Source organism: Lygodium microphyllum, chromosome 28, assembly GCF_053477565.2.
Source record: "Lygodium microphyllum isolate KBCC chromosome 28, Lygodium_microphyllum_v1.1.10, whole genome shotgun sequence".
NCBI lineage: Eukaryota > Viridiplantae > Streptophyta > Polypodiopsida > Schizaeales > Lygodiaceae > Lygodium > Lygodium microphyllum.
In genome coordinates, this window is record NC_141162.1 from 66,365,817 (window position 1) to 66,380,978 (window position 15,162).

A 15,162-nucleotide genomic window follows, 5' to 3' on the forward strand; every position below is an offset into this window, starting at 1 on the left:
GGCATTGGTACATTCGGATACCTATAGGCCCATGCCCTATCAGTCTATGGATGGTGTAAATTATTTTGTGATGTTCATTGATGATTTTTCACGTAAATTCTGGGCTTACCCCATTAAGCTTAAGTCTGATGTCTTGGCTATATTTCAGAGATGGCTTGCATTTGTTGAAAACTAGATTGGGCATAGGCTGAAATGCCTTAAAACTAACAACGAGGGAGAATATGTGTCACATTCTTTTGAGAAACTATGTGACGAGAGGGGTATTAAGTGTGCATTAACCGCCCCGTGTACCCCACCCCATAATGGTTTGGCTAAGTGGATGAATAGAACCATCAAGGAGCGTGTACGCAATATTCTTAGCCATGCAGGACTACCACAGAGATTTTGATTGGGCTGAGGCAGTTAGTACAACTGCGCATGTCATAAATAAATCACCTTCTAGTGGTTTGGATTTCCAGGTTGCACAGGAGGTATGGACTGGGAAACCTCCATCTTATGTGCATCTACGTGTCTTTGGATGTGAGGCATTCTGCCATGTGCCCAAAGACAAGCATATTAAGTTGGATCCTAAGAGTGTCAAATACATTTTTCTTGGCTATGGGGATGCAAGTGAGATGGGTTACTGCCTTTGGGATCCGCAAGTGTGAAAAGTCATCCGCAACCATGATGTAGTCTTCCATGAAGACAAGATGCATAGGCAACCTCCCTGAGAAGGCGGTAGAGATACATATGGTTATATTCCAGAAGGATCCACATGCTCACAGCCAGTTGGATAGCTTGCAGCAGCAGTTTGTACACATGGCCAGGGTATTGGACCGTCGGCCACGCAGAGCCTGCCGTGAGATGGTCTACTAGAGATAGACGTCCCCCTGGTAGATTTAAGCCCTCAATGCATTATGTCTTGGTTACAGATGCAGGAGAGACTCTCACCTATGATGAGGCTATGTGCATGGGTGACAGTCAATCCTGAGAGAGGGCCATGTAGTCTAAGATAGACTCCTTGCACAAGAATATGACTTGGGATTTGTTTGCCTTGCCTCATGATAAGAAGACTTTGCCATGCAAATGGATGTACAAGCTGAAAAGTACCCCTGGAAACCCCAAGCCGGCTTATAAGGCAAAAACTTATCGTTAAGGGTTTTAAATAGGAGCATGGAGTTGACTTTGATGAAGTCTTTTCTCTATGGTCAAGATGACCACCCTACGCTTGGTTTTGGCCTTAGTCACGCAGCTTGACTTGGACATGTATCAGATGGATGTCAAGACTGCATTATTGTATAGGGATTTGCATGATGATATATACATGGAGTAGCCTAAGGGCTTTGCAGAACCTGGCCGGGAGCACCTAGTGTGTAAGTTGAAGAAAAGTCTTTATGGCTTGAAGTATGCACCTAGGGAGTGGTATCATAAGTTTTATGCTTTTATGCAGTCACAGGGCTATAGCAAGAGTGCTATGGATCAGTGTCTTTATATGAAGAAAGCCCGTGATGGCTCCTTGCTTATTTTGGTACTTTATGTGGATGATATGCTGATAGCAGGGAAAGCTCATGATGAGCTAGATGCTCTTAAATCTGAGCTAAAGAAGAGCTTTGAGATGAAGGATTTGGGACAGGCCTCTCACATTCTTGATATGCGAATTAAGCACAACAGGCATCAGGGACCACTCTACCTCTCACAGAGGGAGTACATTCATAAAGTCCTTAAGTGTTTCTGCATGCAGGATGTAAAGCCTATTGGCTGTCTATTACCTTCTTATGTGAAGGTTTCACAGGCCGATTGTCCACAGATGGATGAGTAGAGGGCCGAGATGGCCAAGATCCCTTATGTATTAGCCGTGGGAGTTTTATGTATGCCATGATAGACACTCGTCTCCAGATATTGCCTTTGCAATTGATGTTGTGGCACGCTATATGGCTACACCTGGCAAAAAGCATTGGATGCCCTAAAGGGTATCATGAGATACTTGAAGGGCACAACAAATATGTGCATTTACTATGGCAGCCTGGATAGAGGAGTTGTGGGCTACATAGACTCCAATTATGCAAGACATGCAAATAGTACGAAGTCCACTTCCGGCTATGTCTTTACCTATGCCAGAGATGTTGTTTCTTGAATGTCTAGGATTCAGAAGTGTACGGTTCTCTCTATCACTGAGGCCGAGTATGTTGCAACCAATGAGTCTTGCAAGGAGGCCATATGGTTGGGCTGCTTGGTTCATGACCTTGGGATTGATACTATACTTGCGGTGCATTCGGATTCTATGAGTGTTATTTAGCTAGCCTAGAATCCGGACTTCCATGCAAGGACGAAACACATTGAGGTGAGGTATCACTTCATACTACATGGGGTCATGGAGGACAAGTCTGTTGATCTTGTCAAGATCAACACTGATGAAAATCCTGCAAATTTGCTCACTAAAAGCCTCACAATCACCTAATAGCCGCAAGCAAATCTTCAGGCCAATGCCAAGTCCACCTAGGAGTCTCAAATCTCCTACACCCTCTTTTCCTATACAGACACAGGAAGCACAATAGTAGTTGTCTAGTGCAGCTGCTCAATCCCAATCTCTATATCCATTTGAGCTTCCAAATATCCAAGATGCGGGACATGACACCACCCTTAGCTCTCAGCCTAAGGATATGCATGTGCAATCCATTGTGACTAGCTCAATTGATGCTCAATCTAAAGTGAATGCGCAAAAGGCAACAAAAGACATGGTCACTTCTGATCTGCTTAAGGAATTGACATCGTAATCTACCAATAGTATCTAGTCCACTAAACTAGCTGGTAGTACTTTCACTCAAGAATCACAGCGGTCATAGCCTTTGGCCATGATGATGCCTCTTACCTGAATGTGTACTTAGCAATTCACCTATGGAAGAGGTGTCGCAACCAACATCCTTGACACCTCTAGCACTACTAAAAGCACCTAAAGCCAAGGCTTGAGGAGAAATATCTCAAAGATTTGGCCAAGGAGATGGCACATCTGACCAATGAACCAAAGATGAAGTGCCTGATGAAGCTTGATCACAAGCTGACAGCCATCACACATGCGTAAGTCGATGTGGACATGGGAAGGCGAATATCGAAGCACACAAAGCTTGTAGTTGAACCCCTAACTTGAGATGAGCAACAACATGTTTGCTCCTGCTATATAGCTATCACTGAAGAGGTCATAAAGGACATCCCAAAAACCACAGCTAGAGAATTGCGCTTGATACCCTCACTCTATACTACTCAATGTGAGACAAGCAAGGAAAATCTTGAAGCAATCAAACGAAAAGGGAAAGGACTAGGCAACTTTGTGCAGAAATGGTACTCCAACCAGAGTTTGGCAGCCAAAATTAGCCACTGACTAATGACACTCGTTGAGAAAAGGAAAACCCTTTGGACATCAATACATGATCCCAGTACGTTTCCCTGACCTCATTAAGAGTGTTCGCAATGGTCTATGAGGTCCATCTTTCTGCCACTATCAAAAACCATCCTTGTATAATAAGTTGCTTCTAGAAGAAAATCCACATGTGGCTAGCAAGCTAGGAGTAGGGAGCATGGTACTTGATGCTAGCACATATGTCTTTTGCCTCACTCAAGGCCTTGCAATCTTAGATCTCTATGCTTCCCATCAATACAACCCTGACTTCTTCAGTTGGTTTTGTCCAAGCTTACATGACAGGAATCCTAAGCTGTCTCTTGGTTCTGCACTAGAGTCACCCAAACCTCTTGAGTAAGAGAAAAGAAGCTCTAAACACAACACCCGATCTGATAAGAAGCAATGGATGCATGTTCCAATGAGTAAGGAGGACAAGAGTCTAGAGGGAATGCCCGACCGGGAGTAACTACCAATGCAATTGGATGAACAGCTAAATGGAGGAAAATTAGATGAAGAGCTAGAATCTCCAAAAAGAAAGCCAGTTGCACCCTCACAACCTAGCAAGGATGTTCAGCAAGCCGCAATTATGTCCCATGAGGACACACTAGAGAAAGAGAATATCGAGGCCCAACCAAGCACATCAACGCGGCTGACCTAGTTCAATGTCTTAAGTCTTTAAAGGATACACCTCAATTGCCCAAGAAAAAGAGGAGAAAACAATGAAAACAATGATAGTTGCAAGCGGTTGTAGATGCTAAAAAGATTGAGACCAAGGGTATTGAAGAGTTGAGGAATAAGGCATCGAGACCATCGATGAATAAACCCATTTCCATCTCTCCTAACAGTGGTGAAACCTCAAACACATGCATGTGTTCTGATAAGTCAAAGTAACCATTACCATCAACGGTTGCTTGCAACACTCAACCCACTGACAACAAAACTTGCATTGATCAATCAAGAGTGGATGGATACAACACTATCACAACAAGTTGACAAAAGTATACCACTCACATTCGAGGAGAACCATGACACAACAAGTTGACAAAAGTATACCACTCACATTCGAGGAGAACCATGACACAATAGCAGCAAAGCCTTAGGAGAAACATGAAAACCCGGAGGACATAAGCAATCCTAGCATTGACCAATCTTGCTCAATTAAGTGAGTTGGATGCTAAACTCAAATTATTCGCACGTGTCTACGTCCTTGTAGACATGGGTATATTCCCCAAGGAGAAACTTGAGGAATACTTGCCATATCATCTTTCCTAGGAAGAGCATGAATATCTTAACAACCACTATGATAAGCTCCTACATGAACACATGCAACTCATCTCTGACGAGGAGGCTGACAAACTACGCCTAACTGTGACATTCAATGAAGTGCTTTGCCAACCAAATCTCATAGAGAGAGCAACTAAAGCACCAAACAAAGGATCCAAGTCAATTTGAAAAATGTTGGTTTGAAAATCACGCTAGAATGGCCGAACTTGGAGCCTAGATTATGACAGTCTTAGAGGAGCGATTAGCCAAATGGCCGTCTCAAAGAGACCCAACCTATGTGGTGCCAACTTCTTTTCAAGTACTAGCTGTCGTTTGGGATATGGACTTAGCCAGAGCTAGGCAAGAGAACTCTCTGATTGATAAAATTCTCACTGAGGAGGAGCTACATGTTGCTAGTAGACTTGGACAAGGTACCATGCTACTCGATGTTGCAAAATATCTGTTGTTATTGAGTAGGTTGCCACGAGTACTAGATGTGTGTGCCACATTCCAGTACAATCCTAAGTTCTACAATTGGTTTTTATCCTTACGAAGTGACATGGATTCATAAACATGTACATAAATAAACAACGAGTTTCATGATTGTCTATAAATAAAACCAAAAAAGCAAAGCCAGTACACACACAAGCAATGATAATCAAGTGCATGTGATGTGTATCGAAGTCAACACCATGGATTCAGATAAGTGATGTCTCTTTGAGCTGCACCTGTTCATTATGGTGGTTGAAGCATATGACTTATATGTACTCTCACGAGTTGCCAAGTGAATGCAGGTTGACACAAGTCTCTGTACGAAAGCGTTCAATGTCCAAGTCACCACAAGACCACCAATCCCACAAGAGCCATTACAGAAAAAGCAATAAAAATACCAAGAACGAAGAGCCATGACGGAAGCCCCATTGCTGAAAGAGAAAATCACCCCTGCAAATAAAGTACACATTGCATTTAAGCATGGCCCAAAGCACAATCATTGACTACTCTCTCTTTCTTGGCCAAACTCTACACCTGGCTCATTGTAGTTGCCACCTCAATTGTGCTGATGTCTCACATGTTGTTACAAAGAGGTTTGCAAAATCTCAAGTGTATCTCTCCATCTCAATGACTATTCCTCTAACAATGAGGCTAGCAACACAATCATCCTTGTAATATCCATTTTTCACAGCCTTTGGATCTCAACATTTCTCTGTCCAGATGAAAGGCTGATTGACTCAATGTATTGCATTGGTTGTATTCATTTTATTTTTTATTTTTTTAAATGAAACAGGAGAACCAAAAAAAAGAGAAAAGAAAAAAGCACTCATAGCACAGCACCTAAGGGTTCTCAAATTAGATACATCTAATGACCTTGGTCGGATGGCTCCATCCCTAATCCCCTAGCCCTTTTACACATCCCCACAATTGTTCAAGGCACATCAAGGGTATGACATATCTAGGGAGCTCATCTCGTCTATGGTTAGACCTATCACCCTGAACCATTTGCACAATTCTTTTTCGCACTCCATCTCAGTGCCATTGCAATCAACAGTGGTAAGCAAGGCATGGAAGACCATGAAAAGTACATTGTACTCTTCAACCACTACAAGTAGCCACCAACTACCAAATCTAAGGCATCAATGAGCTCAATTATGCTACGTCGTGTTGTCAAAATTGCAAATGATGTCTCAAGAAGCCTTCAAGTGTACTTCTCCTCAGCATCGACAATTTTTCCCACCCCATCAAACCCTTGCATCATCCAGCCATTGCTACGAGGAACCAGACTAGCGGTCTTCTAACTACATAATATCTAAGTATGCACGTGCACTCACATAATTTATGCACCACAATATATACACAGTTTGGGTCCTTAAGTATAGGATAATACTCTCAGCTTGCTTAGAGTTTTCAACCTGTCTCCCAAATAAGAAGACTAGCACTACCCCTAGGGAGAGACCACATATAAAGGTTTTCAATTGTAGGTATTATAGACTCCAATGAAAGTATCATCAACTCTTCATTAACACTCAACTCCGAATTCTTATCCTTTTTCATCCTACAAGCCCACCAAAGAATTGTCACACGCCCCAACATCCCCAAAACATCAACACCTGTGCCAACCCATGAGTGCAACTCCCAACAAAAACCGGCCCAATCACCAACTTCAACAACCCTATCACCAACCAATCAGGCCAACAAAGTGCCACCAATCACCTTCATCCGCACCACCACCAAAACTCCAAAGTTGCAATCCCAACAGTCCCTTTCAACCATGTCTCCGGTGCATGTCAAAGCCTTTTACCTACAATGGAGAGTACCATGGGACTGGCACTTGTCTAGGAGAAGGGTAATGTTAACCCTCAGATGAACACGGTGAAAAATCCGAAAAATCTAAAGCAAAAGACAAGGCCAAGGTAAAAGTGAAACGGAAGATGAAGGTGTGCCAAGAAGAATCTGGAAATACAAGAAGTGTAGAAATGTCCTAAATCAAGGAGAAAGGCGCATAAGAAAAAGTGCAAGTCAATACTTTTGTAAAAGAGCGCAAGGTGCACCATGATTTATTTTAAGAGCGATGGGCTCTCACCCGTGCAAATTGTAAAGGTAAATGGGTGGTAGGAAGGAAGCTAGGAAGATACGAGGACAATGGGAAAAAGGGCCTAGGCCACATCCAGCCATGTAAAAAAGGGGATAAGGGGATGACCGCCCAAAATGGATTTAGGGTTTTGTCTGGGGGGAGGGGGCTTATAGAAGCCCTCTATATAACGTGCATTCAAAGGATACTTTAAAAACCCCTTTTTTTAATTAAAAAATCACCATTTTTTATACCCCTTTTGTGAATTTTGAAGGCAATAGTTATATCCCCTCTGTAAATCTAAAATTCGAATCAAATGTGCATTTTCATGGCCCCTTCTATACAATTCAAATTAAAACACGATACTATAGTATTTTAGCCATGGAATTCTCACAATGATCCAAGATGGATATCCCGACATGATGTTAATATTATGAAACTTTTACAATAGCACTGTAACTCAAAGTGAAGACAACTCAAAATGAAAAGAGAATGAATTAATATTATGAAACGTTTACAATAGCATTGTAACTCAAAGTGAAGACAACTCAAAATGAAAAGAGAATGAATCAATAAATTCAACTATGCTGATATGATACAATAAGCCTCAAACCTCCGTGTGTCTTAGTGGATACGGGATGAGATGAGCTAGAAGAGGAGTCAAAGACATAAGACACCCTAACAGCTCTGAGAATGTGTACCTCAAATAGATAATGAAACATAGAGACAATCTCTGATGATGTTAGGAGGTGGGAGCAGCATGTCAGCCCAAATTGCTGAAAACACAAGTATAGCTGGTCCAATGATGACATCAGCCAATCAATACAACAAAGGATGACTAGGCAGGAGCAGGGTGGTATGCTTGGCTAGAAAATGCAATGTACAGATAGCAATGTTGATGAAGTGCTGGTAGAAAAACACAAGGTGCAATCTGATGGCAACTGCTAGAGATGAGACACCAATTATTGGGCAGCATGTAGCTACAAAATGCACAATCTTTGGCTAAGGCAATAGCTTCTGGATACTCCTCCAGAGAAGGTGGTAGCTGACCCCATGATAAGCAAGCTTAGACTATAGGAGGTGTCTGGACAAGTTGCATGGATGATGGAAGGCTGGAACAGTTTAAGAAACACTCCAAGAACCAATGTATCCTCCGATAAGGGTGTAAACATCAATGGAAAATGGGTATGAACTAAAGATTGATGATAGAATGATAAGGGATGCCAAGTTACTATGCACACCAAATCTTTATAGATAAGGAACCAACTAAGCCATGGGAGTTAGTGTATGGGACATACACTCTCTTTTGGGGTTGGTTAAATTAGCTAATCAAGGTTTAATGTGTAATGCAACCTTTTAAACTTAATAATGACATCAACACAAAGATATTGCAATAGTTGTCTTCAATAGAACAGAGCTGATGTCATCAAATTGCAAATCGTTATCATCAGCATGTTGTCATTGTCACACGCAGCCCTATTGCAGGTCATTGTCATCGTCGATAGATTGTCAACATCAAAGCACAGCCTTGCAGCACATTTTATTAGCAAACAAATAGTTTTTTCTTGAAAATTAAAATATTGAGATAGCAAACCATTATGATTGTCAACATCTTATGTAATGGGAGCTTCAACAAGATGCATTCTGCCCCCCCCCCCCCCACCACTAGATGTTGGAGAGATGTTGGAGAGACATAGGGTTCATAGAATAATGCACAGAAGGTAGCCCAACTATACTCAACATATTCTTCCATCTACTTTGGCATGAGCTACCATCAACCTACCCACAAGCACACGAGAGGAAGGTGCATATCAATTGTGGCATCTGGCTAGTTAGGATGGCCACCTCTTAACTAGGGAGAACAAACCACTTTCGAGACAATTGGCGACCCAATGTGTTCATCACAACTAGGCCCAATGGCAAGTTCATAAAAACCCATCTCGAGTGCTTCTTCTATTATGTAGAAACTAGTTATAAGGTACTATGGAGACCCAAATCAATACCAATATGTAAACATGAATAGAGGAGGCTCTAGGCATAGAAGGATGGTTGCCCCCGTGTGATAGACGAATGAGACCAAGTGATGAAGGAGGAGCCAAGCTACAAAAACGTAGGTCCCAGCAACCGCTATGATGGACAAGTGATGAAATCACTGATGCTCAATAACGTAGACTATTTCCAAAGGCTAGGATGCTGACACCAAGCTAGAAAGGATGCTGAAACCAAGCTAGAAAGGATGATGTCACACAAGAATAAGGTCTCCACACTGAAAAACGCAGGTGAAGGTGAAGCCTAAAGGAGAAGGGTGTTTATGCTAAGTAGATGATGGTGATGCCAAGTAGAAGATGCTCCAAATGCAAGGCCTAATGTTGGAACATGGCGCCTAAAGCAGAAGAGGAAGGGTGAAGGTAGCCACGAGCCATGAACCTCAATGTCCTTCTAAAGGGGAGTGAGGGTAGTGGAAGGGGCTGGTGAAGGGTGTTGAGATGTTTGCAATCCCACCTACTTCAGTCTCTTTGGAAGGACCAATGAGGACTCAAGACAAGAATCCCATATTCACAGTAGGAGAAGTGATACCATCCAGTTTTCTATAAAGCATTGTATTTTCTCTCTTTTCTAATGCAATGTCATAGTTATTTTGTCCTTCAATAAAGTCTCTGTATCATTGTTAGTCGATACACAAGATTGTATTTATGAGTCCAAGCTTCCATCTTGGAACCTAATTCACTTGTGTAACAATCAGTCATGTCAGTGTCTTCATGAACTCACTCTTTCTCTTCCAACCTCCATAGCTTCTACATCTACCATCCTCTAGATCCCACATATTTTACATGGTATCAGAACCTAGTTGGGCATGGCACATTCCTTCTTTGCTCTCTCCATCCCTCTCCAGCTCAGTCCAGGCTCAGGTTGAGTATCTAACTTCATCTCCTCACTTGAATCACACTCTCTCTACCCGGTAGCCATAGCCAACCTACACCCACCTATCTTGGAGCTTCTTGATCTCCTTCTACAGGCTATATTTCCCATAGCTCAATATTCTTGCTTTACCTCACATCAAGTCTGAGATTTTTTGGATTACTCCAGCATCAAATCATGGAGGGGTATACAAGATTTGAAGATTTGAAGATGATTTGAAGATCACTTGAAGGCTCAATGAAGATTTGAAGATCTGTCAAGCATCTTGCTCCACAAGTATCTCTTGATACTAGTCACTTAGTGTTTTTTTGGGCACTTGTGCTTGTTAGAACACTCAATATCATTTCTTTTGCTGAGAATTTTGGAGCTAATTTGCTACTATCCCTACAAATCCAACATGGGAAAAGACTCTCCAACTGCTCGCTTCAAAGGGGTCGGGTTTCACAGCTAGCAGACCCACATCAAGCTCATCCTAATGAAGAAGGGTCTTTGGGCCATCACTAGTGGCAAAGAGAATAAGCCTCATGATGTGGACCTTGTAGTCACTTGGCAAAAGAATGATGATAAGGCTCATACCATTATCAAACTGAAGCTAGATGATAGTTATATCCACCATGTGGATAACTGTGATACTTCACATGATACTTGGAAGAGACTTGACACTCTATTTGTTGCACAGTCTAAGTCATCAAAGTATGGTCTCTTGATTGAATTTTTCAAGCTTGAAATGAAGTCTAGCACATCACTTGCCACACATCCAAATTACATGGAAGGACTTCTAACCCAACTTGCAGGAATCAACATTAAAATGGAAGAAGATGTTTGCATTGGTGTTCTACTTAAAAGTTTGCCTCCTAAATATAATAGTGTATCAACAACTCTAATCAATATGCCAAACCCTGAGCTTGTTGATATCTAGGCATCACTATTAGAGGAGGAAAAGAAGCTAAAAACTAAGGAAGAACCAAGCACCTCTAGAGATGAACAAGCATTATATGTTGGCCATAGGTACAAAGGCAAGAAGGATCAGCTTTTCTGTGACTTCTACAAAAGAACCGAACACACCGAGAAGTTCTACCACGCCAAAAAGAGGTCCCAAAAGGTCTATCTAGTTGTTGTTAAAGAAGAAGAAAAACATGGAGAAAAAGAAAAAGAAGAAGAAGAAGACTACTAGGAGAAGGACAAACCTCATTAGTCCTATTCGAATAGACTCTTTTAGCCTTGTATTGCCTAGCCCTAATGCTTCGGACATAAACTTGTAAACACCTCATATAGCCTTGTACTAAAGCCTCTTTACACTTTGTGAGGCCCCTGTTATAACCTCTCGATGTCCACCATATTTGTGGTACCCACACTTAGTCTATTCTGCACCAACCTTTGGTGTTTTGCCATGTCTATGGTATGCCTACACTTTGCAAGTGTTGCTTTCACTAAAGCCTCTATATGCTTTGTACTTCTGGTTGTGATTGAGGAGGGGTGTTGATATGTTTGCAATCCCACCTACTTCAGTCTCTTTGGAAGGAGCAATGAGGGCTCAGGACTAGAATTCCATATGCACAATAGGAGAAGTGCTACCATCCAGTTTCCTATAAAGCATTGTACTTGCTCTCTTTTCTAATGCAATGTCATAGTACTTTTGTCCTTCAGTAAAGTCTTTGTGTCATTGTCAATCCTTGATACACAAGATTGTTTTTATGAGTCCAATCTTCCATTTTGGAACCTAATTCACTTGTGTAACAATCAGTCATGTCAGTGTCTTCATAAACTCACTCTTTCTCTTCCAACCTCCATAGCTTGTGTATCTGCTATACTCTAGATCCCGCATTTTTTACAAAGGGAAGGGTGTTCGATGACAAAGCAAGAGGGGTAAAGAATGATTGAAGAGTGATAAGAGTGTTAAAAGTGAAGAATGAATGAAGTGACTACCCATTTATAGGCATAAGTTGTCTAGGGTGGCGTATCACTATGTGGACGCCTACTAAAAAAGTGGCCAAAATGTGGACACCAACCCTTTTTGGGGTTGTCAGTGTGAAACTCTAAAACAAAGTGTGTGAAACTGAAGAAGTGGTTTCTCAACAACATAATCACACGTCTTGACGTACAGTTTGCAATATCCCAGGTGAGCACGTTTTTGTGCAACCCATGGACAGTAAGTACATTGGCAAGCTGTTAAGTAGATCTTCAGATATTTGCAAGGTACTCAATCTTATGCATTGTTATTTCCCAAGGGGGGTAAGCTTGCATCTACAAGCTCACAATGATTTAGATTGGGCTAATGATTCTAACTCTAGACAATCTACCAGTGGATCCTTTCTTTCTAGGCCACTCATGCATTTCATGGCTAAGTAAGAAACAATCTACAATGGTTACCTCATCTTGTGAGGCTAAGTACATGGTAGTCTTCACAACATTAGTGGAATGTTTATGGCTACATAGATTGTTAGCTGATCTATAGATTTCATTGGAGAGTTCCAAGCCCATTCATTCTGACACTCAAAGTGCTATTGCGGTGGCATGGAATCCTATGTTTCATGCCCACATGAAACACATTGAGGTACATTACCATATAATAAAGAGAGATGATACGCAGGATACATCAGCTTGATGTATGTTCCTACACACGAAAAGGTTGCCAACATTTTCACCAAAGCACTACCTTGTGAGAAGTTTGAGGCTTTTCAAAAGTCCTTGAACTTGCTACCCTCTAGTGATTGATCTTCCTATACTTTCATCACATTGGCTGCTTGACACTACAAGGGGGTGTTAGAATTTACCAATTCTATGGGCAGTGCCCAAATGTTTTAGTTGTTTAGTTTGTAGTGTGACCACAACTAAAGTAATAAGTTGTGTCACTGCTCTTAGAGGTAGTACTAGAGTTAGTTTGCTCCAATTGAGTTAGTGGTTAGGTCTAACTTAGACCTAAGTTGTACTTTCATTCTATCAAGTACATTGTTTTCAGTTCATAACCCTATGACATAGGAAGCTAAAATGCAGCCCAAGAATACGTCAACACAAAAGACACAAAGTTGCAAACTTGGGAGTCAATGAAAACACAAAACTAGCAAACCTTCAACACTAGTCCTCTGGTACCATATTAGGATGCACAAATCAAGAAACTCAAAATGAATGGGCAATGGAATTCATAAGATGAAGCACAAGATGTACAACCATACCAACAAGGCATTAGCACAATGATGACTAACAACAATGCTTTTAGACTCCCTCTCTCTAAGGATGAAAGATGATGCAATACAAGAGTGAGAAGATTGGAGCATATATAGAAGCCTCAAGACGAGACATGTCACATGAGATGCCTGAAGAAACCCAAATGAGCCACCCAAAAGCCCATAATACATACTAGTAACTAAACTAGCAATAGCTCCATAGGCTACTTAAGTTGGGCCCGTAAGCTACTTTATCCTTAAGCTAAGTACCTTTAGGACTTCACCTTTTCTCCTCTATCTTCCATTGCACACATTCTCCATTTTAACTTGGTTTGCATTCTTTTCGCTTAGAAGTTAGCACCAAAGCATCTCAATATGAGATATAGGTATGCAAGTTTTGGTCTATTATAGTACTTACATAATTGGCTTATATGTTGGTTAAGGACCAGCATTGCAAGTATCCACCAGTACTAACTAGTCTAAAGACGTTATTTGTTGGCCATTTTTTGTGGTTCCCTATTCTCTCTTGGTCGAGTCATGCTTCTTCAACCGACATGGAGGCTTCCTCTCTCAAGGCTGAGCTTCTAGCATCTCTTGATAATACCATGGTGACTACTTCTCTAACTCAGCTCTTCCAACTAAGGCGCTTCTACTACGTCAACTCTTTATCTAGTTCTTGGCAGCATAGCCAACTTCAGCTCCTCCTCCTCCTTTGACATCAGCATCCATGGGGTTGCTCTCCCCACTTGGTACATTCAAGTTTTAGCCTATCTTCTTTGTCTTCGACATTGATATCCCTTCTCTGTTGTATCTACTCTTGAATTGCATTACATCAATTTTCCATTGTAAAAGGGTGTTTGGGCAAGTAAGAAATTCTCCTATGAGGCATTATCCAAGTGCCACCTTGCTACCAGAGCATGACTCCATAGGATCACCCCTTGCATTAGCATTGTACTTAGATATCGAGCATTTGGAACACCTCAAAACCTATGATTCTATGCATCCCTCCAAATGGAAACCCATGCATTGGGTAGCATGTTTCCTTTTACCTCGTCAAGTGGAACATTATGAGCATTCATTGCTCATACGAGATCCCAAGCAACTACCACGCTAGTCAGGCAGTTACCTTCATCTACTCTTTACATCCATACCCTTGATTGTGGTTTTGTACTTTGAGTCTCACTTTTGGATGAACTATTGGGTCAAGTCAAACAAACAAACATCCATTAAAAAAAAACATTGCCTTTAGGATCATTGCAGACTATGTGAGCAATCCATTGCAACATCCTTGGTCTGATGTCTTGATTTCATTGGGGTGACCTCTTGGGCAACTCAAAGAAAATATCCATCACCTCTGTGATCCTCCTAGGTCCTTGGGTAGTCCAGAGTGACACCCTTGGCACAATGCCTTAATCTCATTTGGGTGCGACTCTCTCGGTCAAGACTAGAGCCTTCCTTTCACTCTCTTTGATCACCCTTTTGAGCATGAGAGGAGGTGTTAGGCTACCTTAAATTTCCTTTCAAAGTACCGTGGTTCTTAAATCAAACCCAAAAAGTAATTTTGTGTTTTAAACATCACACAAGACATTTTAGTAGGACAAGTAGCTCAAAATGTTATATTAAAGAGGACGCAATGTTATTTTGAATTACATCACACTCAAAGATCTGAGAAAGTCAACTGCAAAAGAAAAAGTGATGGTTAGCAAACAAAACTCCAATGTGCATAAGAAAGTAGAATCATCCATCTAGCTAGCTACTTGATATTGGTTTTGTGACAACAACATCTAGAGGGAATGTTTGGGATATATAGATCATGTATTTTGATTTATATTAATCCCTTGGTGACCAAAGAGTTGAATGCTAATAATTGGTTCTAC